Source organism: Megachile rotundata, chromosome 12 (assembly GCF_050947335.1).
Source record: "Megachile rotundata isolate GNS110a chromosome 12, iyMegRotu1, whole genome shotgun sequence".
NCBI classification, from domain to species: Eukaryota; Metazoa; Arthropoda; class Insecta; order Hymenoptera; family Megachilidae; genus Megachile; species Megachile rotundata.
The window spans coordinates 7617045-7623044 of record NC_134994.1 but is presented as its reverse complement, the minus strand read 5'-3'; positions in this window follow the sequence as shown (position 1 = coordinate 7623044).

Below are 6000 nucleotides of genomic sequence, written 5' to 3'. Positions count from 1 at the left end.
TGGACACCGTCGAAAATTATCGATACAGCACCGAATACTTCTCTAGGGAAAATGGCGATGTACGGAGAGAAGGATCGCTTAGTTTACACACTCGAGTTTGATTCACTCGAACGATGGGATCTCTTTTCTTCATGTTACCATTTTTCTAAAATAAGTACCTTCGAAATTATCAAGTTTTAAGCAGACTTTCCTCTACTTTGAGGTCTTCAGAAAAAATTACTGTACTCGAAAATTCTCAAGTTTCTACGTCCAAACCTCAGTTCCTAACTAGCTTTTTTGTCTGAGATTCAAGTCCTCCAAACCTATCAAATTTACCAAGTGACATCAACACCATACATCAAGTTTGACCAAATTAACATCAGAGATTTAAAAATTTAAGTACTTCAAAATTAAAATTGCTGTACTCGAAAATTCTCAAGTTTCTACGTCCAAACCTCAGTACCTAACTAGCTTTTTTGTCTGAGATTCAAGTCCTCCAAACCTATCAAATTTACCAAGTAACATCAACACCATACATCAAGTTTGACCAAATTAACATCAGAGATTTAAAAATTTAAGTACTTCAAAATTAAAATTGCTGTACTCGAAAATTCTCAAGTTTCTACGTCCAAACCTCAGTACCTAACTAGCTTTTTTGTCTGAGATTCAAGTCCTCCAAACCTATCAAATTTACCAAGTGACATCAACACCATACATCAAGTTTGACCAAAATAACATCAGAGATTTAAAAATTTAAGTACTTCAAAATTAAAATTGCTGTACTCGAAAATTCTCAAGTTTCTACGTCCAAACCTCAGTACCTAACTAGCTTTTTTGTCTGAGATTCAAGTCCTCCAAACCTATCAAATTTACCAAGTAACATCAACACCATACATCAAGTTTGACCAAATTAACATCAGAGATTTAAAAATTTAAGTACTTCAAAATTAAAATTGCTGTACTCGAAAATTCTCAAGTTTCTACGTCCAAACCTCAGTACCTAACTAGCTTTTTTGTCTGAGATTCAAGTCCTCCAAACCTATCAAATTTACCAAGTGACATCAACACCATACATCAAGTTTGACCACAATAACATCAGAGATTTAAAAATTTAAGTACTTGAGAATTTAACAATTTTAAAAATTACTAAACTTGTAAATTTGTAAATTTAACTTTGTTTTATAACAGAAGCTATAGTAATCTTTGGAATCCTTCATAGCCGGGCCTTTCAAACCGATCGAAATGGAAATTAATGACAAAGTTGAAACGAATTATTAATCTACATGATGAGCGAACACACTCGCGGCTAATAACGTCATGCTTCTCTGAAAATCACTCGCGATACGCGAAATTGAATTTCGATTAAAGAGACTCGCGATCGCTGCGCGAGACAAACTAAATTACCTGCTCGCGAAGAGGCTGAAGTTAATTAATAACATCGTGCAGGCTCCTCGGCAACAAAACTTTCGTATTTTAGGAATAAAGTGCTTATGGTGTGGTTCAATGAACCTATTAACCCTTTGTGACTCATTATTAACATTTTAGGATGTTGCAAGTTTAAGTAGAACCACAACGCAATTAAACTTCAACTAAAACTATGTACTGTTAATAAATATCTTTCATGTATTTTGGTGTAATTTTTATTGTCCATTTATGATTCTATTGTAGCACTTTTTTATTATGTTATTCGTTGTAGATATTCGTAGATATTTTATTTAAAAAATATTGTGATTATTTTGTTTTATTGTAAAATTAACCCTTGACTAAAACTATGTACTGTTATATTCTTATTCGTTGTAAATAATCATAGATATTTTATTTAAAAAAGTAGTGTGACTATTATGTTTCATTGTAAAATTATAATCTTGACTAAAACTATGTACTGTTATTAAAAAATATCTTTCATGTACCTTGGTACAATTTTTTATTGACAATTTATGATTCTGTGGTTGTACGACTTTTTCTTTATATTTTTATTCGTTGTAGATATTCGTAGATATTTTATTTAAAATGTGACTATTCTGTTTTATTATAAAATTAACCATTGACTAAAACTATGTACTATTATTAATGAATATCTTTCCTGTACCTTGGTGTAAGTTTTTATTGTCCATTTACGATTCTGTGGTTGTAGGACCTTCTCTTTGTATTTTTATTCGTTGTGATATTCATAAATATTTTATTTAAAAAATATTGTGACTATTCTGTTTTATCGTAAAATTATAACCTTGTGTGCAACCCTTATGTACTTTGCTTACAAATTTTTATTATTACCTTCGTATTTTTATTTACAGTATTATTATTTTGTAAGAAAAACTCTGACTACCCCATTCTTAAAATACAATTATAATCTCAAACCCTTAAAGAAGAAAATATTTAATAACGTTTTCATAAAAATATGAATGAAGAAACTTGAATGACCCAGACATCGTTACCGGAGGGTTAACGAAAATCGAAACGCAAGCACGTCGAAGCACTAATTTCCTAGCAAACAGAATTACGAAAAATTGGAGGGTAAAAGCCGGAATCGCGTCGGCGAGAGACGGAATCGTTCAGTTCCATTCGCATGACGATAATTTCATTTTAACGAGCAATTCGGAGGAACGTTTCAACGAGCATATCGTTGGAAATGAAACACGCGTTCCTCTATGTTTGCTCTGTGGTCATTTAACATTCCTAGAGGCGTACGTGTCGTATCGATTCACAACCAGCGTGTATATACACGCAGAAACCGTGACAGTAGTCTCGGTAAATTCCTTACCTGACTCACGGGAAGTACCTGTACGTCTTCTAACCCATTTGCCGCAAGATAATATCGCGAAAACCCCGTTGAATTGTTCTGGAACTCCTTCATATTTTAAAGCTACTGTTCGCATTTACACGACGCTCGTACACGAACACTGATATCGCGATAAAACCATGCCAGCTGATAACAGTTACACGAATTTGTGCCAGAACATGCAGGAAACGATCTACAATATCGACTTGATTCATCTGGGTTATCTTGTAGATATTTTTCAGGGGGAGATATGTTATTTGGGACAAATTTTTTGATCACCCCTTGTGGGGACAATTGGGGTTGAAGATTTAATATTGTATGATGGATTTATTTTTTTGAAGAAATCTTGGAGGGACAAATGGAGATTTAAATTTGATTTACAATTGTTTTATTTTTAAATTTGAGAAATTCCTAGGGGGAGAAATGTGCAATTCTCGAATTCCTAGATATTCTTTCTAAATTATTAGATTTGAAAGTTGCAAGAATTTTAATACTTGTAAATTTTCAATCTTTAGTTTACTATATCTCCAATTTTTCAAATCTCTAGATTTGCAAACCCCAATTTAATAAATTCCCAATTTCCAACTTTCCTAGTTCCTAAATTCCCAAATTCTCATTTCAGAATTTTGAAATTATTAAATTTTAGAATTTTTATTTAATAGTTTTCAAATCTCCACTTTTCTAAGTTTTAAAATCCCCAAATCCCTAAATTTCGAAATTCTTACATTCTTAAATTTTACAACACCTAGATTTAAAGACTCTCTAATTTTCTAAATATTAAAATTCTAAATCCTCCAGCTTTATAAATTCCCAAACACCTAAATTCTTACATTCATAAATTCCTAAATACAAAATTTCCAAAATTCCTAAATTCTTCACCCTCCCAATTTCCCAAATTCCCCAAGTCCTAAGTTCTCACATTTCTAAATTCCCCAAATTCTCAAGGTTCTAATTCTCTAAAATCCCCAAATTCTCAAAGTTCCAATTCTCAAAATTCCCTAAATTCTCAAGGTTCCAATTCTCCAAATTCCCTAAATTCTCAAGGTTCCAATTCTCCAAATTTCCCAAATTCTCAAGGTTCCAATTCTCCAAGTTCCCCGAATTCTCAAGATTCCAATTCTCCAAATTCCCCAAATTCTCAAGGTTCCAATTCTCAAAATTCCCCAAATTCTCAAAGTTCCAATTCTCCAAATTCCCCAAATTCTCAAGGTTCCAATTCTCTAAATTCCACAAATTCTCAAAGTTCCAATTCTCCAAATTCCCCAAATTCTCAAGGTTCCAACTCTCTAAATTACCCAAATACTCCAAATTCTCCAAATTCTCCAAATTCTCCAAATTCTCCAAATTCCCCAAATTCTCCAAATTCTCCAAATTCCCGAATTCCCCAATTCCAAAATTCCCAAAATCCCTAAATTTCCCAAATCCCCAAATTCCCCGAAATCCCCAAATTCCCCAAAAATCCCAAATCGCCAAATCCTCAAATTCCCTAATTCCCAAATCCCAAAATCCCCAACCCCTAAATTCCCAAACTCCAGAATCTTCCAACCACCACAAAAGCTCCAAAGAAACCCCCACCATTTTCCCCAAAAATTAATTCGACTCCAACGCATCAATCCCTATTAAATTTACAAAATCATCAGTCAACGATCGGTCACGCTCGCGGATCAGTCGCGTAACGAAACGAGCCTCCCTCGAATCAGCTCGTCGGTATACTAACAAAATGTCAAATTAGCCAACGACCGACGAGATTGTACCGGGCTAATGGTTTTTCGACGACGAACAAGAACGAAGCATTCGTCGAAGATAATTCGACAGCCGTGAAAGCACGTGGCTGTGTCGTTAAGAAACACGTCATGCGTTGCTGTACCTGCAGTGAAAAGAGAGCGGTTTACACGCGAGCCCTTCTCCCATTTACATACAGCCTGCACGATAATCGCCGGAATATGTAACGACACCGTGTCCACGGGGAAAGACGATACATCATAATTCTTCGACGAAAATCGAATCAATTGAACGCCTACATATGAACGGATATCGATGCGACCAGATAAAAAGCGACATAGGGATTCCTCGTGAGTGTATGGGATGTTAAATAAATAATTATTATGGATCGTGTAAGAGAGTTTGCATGTTACTTTGGGTGAACTGGAAAGAGTTTAGATGCAGAATTAAAAATGTAGATTGAAAATGAATGCTTTGATACTTCCATTTGATAATTTGGGGGTGGTTACACGTTTGGGGTTGATTTTGTATTTCTTATTTGTAAAGAAGGTAACATTTTCTGGTCTTCAAGTTTTTGTTAGGAAGCGTGAATATTTAAAAGTTAGTGAATTTAGAGATATAGAGAGGTATATTTGAAGAGTAGTTTGTGAGAAAATAAATCTAGGTCGCCATATTGGCTACATGTCTTTATACGTAAATGTTTAGATTCTTCAGAAGTCTAGTCTTCAAGTTTTTAGATTAGGAAGCATGAATATTTACAAATTAGTGAATTTATAGATTTAAAGAGATGTATTTGAAGAGTACCTTATGAGAATATGAATCTAGGTCGCCATATTGGCTACATGTCTATATACATAAATGTTTAGGTTCTTCACAAGTCTAGTCTTCATGTTTTTAGATTAGGAAGCATGAATATTTACAAATTAGCGAATTTAGAGACATAGAGAGGTGCATTTGAAGAGTAGCTTATGAGAATATGAATCTAGGTTGCCATATTGACCACATGTCTGCATGCATGAATGTTTAGGTTCTTCACAAGTCTAGTCTTCATGTTTATAGATTAGGAAGCATGAATATTTAACAATTAGTGAATTTAGAGATATAGAGAGGTGCATTTGAAGAGTAGCTTAGGAAAATATGAATCTAGGTCGCCATATTGGCTACATGTCTGTATACATAAATGTTTAGGTTCTTCACAAGTCTAGTCTTCAAGTTTTTAGATTAGGAAGCATAAATATTTAAAAATTTGTGAATTTAGAGATATAGAGAGGTGCATTCGAAGAGTAGCTTGAGAGGAAATGAATCTAGGTCGCCATATTGACTACATGTCTGTATACATAAATGTTTAGGTTCTTCACAAGTCTAGTCTTCAAGTTTTTAGATTAGAAAGCATGAATATTTACAAATTAGTGAATTTAGAGACATAGAGAGGTGCATTTGAAGAGTAGTTTATGAGAATATGAATCTAGGTCGCCATATTGACCACATGTCTGCATGCATGAATGTTTAGTTTCTTCACA